The 1,053-nt window shown below is 43.2% G+C and overlaps 1 non-coding gene across 1 annotated transcript; it reads left to right on the forward strand.

Moving 5' to 3' along the window:
* The first annotated feature begins 500 nt into the window (after positions 1–500).
* TRNAC-ACA (transfer RNA cysteine (anticodon ACA)) lies at positions 501–572 on the forward strand. Its single transcript has one exon. It is a non-coding gene; the product is annotated as a tRNA-Cys (tRNA).
* The last annotated feature ends 481 nt before the right edge of the window (positions 573–1,053 follow it).

Here is a 1,053-nt window from a genome sequence, read left to right on the forward strand (position 1 = left end):
AGTAATCTTATCTAGTTTGGATCTTTAAATATCTTCTCTGTGCTTTGAATTGTCTGGCCATGCCATTGATCTCCAGAGCAGTATATCCAATTGTGTTTTTGATCTATCTACTAGGTTGTTTTATAATCATTTTAAGCTTTTCTTCGGCACATTAACTTTTCTGCTTAACCTGCTTTTTCATCCCTTTTTCCCTCCATATCAGGGAATTGATTCTACCATGCACTAAAACATTGTTCAGTTGCTCAGTGATGTCTGACTCTTTGCAACTCCTTAGACTGCAGCACACCAGGCTTCCTAGTCCTTTACCATCTCTGAATTTGCTCAGACTCATGTCTGTTGAGTCAGTGATGCCATCCAACCATCTCATCCTTTGTCATCCCCTTCTCCTCCTGCCTTCAATCTTTGAAGGCTGGACAATAAAAAAAAGTTTTGAAGAACTGATGCCTTCAAACTGTGGTGCTGGAGAAGACTTTTGAGAGTCCCTTGGACAGCACAGGACTTCCCTGGTGGCTCAGATGGTAAAGCATCTGCCTACAATGCAGGAGACCCAGGTTCAATCCCTGGGTTGGGAAGATCTCCTGGAGAAGGAAATGGCAACCCACTCCAGTATTCTTGCCTGGAAAATCCCATGGACGGAGGAACCTGGTAGGCTACAGTCCATGGGGTCGCTAAGAGTCAGACACGACTGAGCAACTTCACTTTCACTTTTGGACAGCATGGAGATCAAACTAGTCAATCCTAAAGGAAAGCAACCCTGAATATTTATTGGAAAGACTGATGCTGAAGCTGAAGCTCCAATTCTTTGGCCACCTGATGCGAAGAACTGACTTATTGGAAAAGACCCTGATGCTGGGAAAGATTGAAGGCAGGGAAAGATAGAAAGCACTAAAATGAATAAGCCCCAAATCTTGAGAATCAAAGTGTTATTTTTGGTTCTTCTCATTTCCTCTCTGCCTGTATTCAATCCATCAGCAAGTTGAGTTGTGTATACCTCCAAGATATAACCTAAATCTGTCTGCTTCTCCCCAACTTCATTGCTGCTGCCCTGACCCA

This window comes from Giraffa tippelskirchi, chromosome 5, assembly GCF_054371585.1.
Source record: "Giraffa tippelskirchi isolate mGirTip1 chromosome 5, T2T-mGirTip1v1.2.pri, whole genome shotgun sequence".
In the NCBI taxonomy this organism is placed as follows: Eukaryota; Metazoa; Chordata; class Mammalia; order Artiodactyla; family Giraffidae; genus Giraffa; species Giraffa tippelskirchi.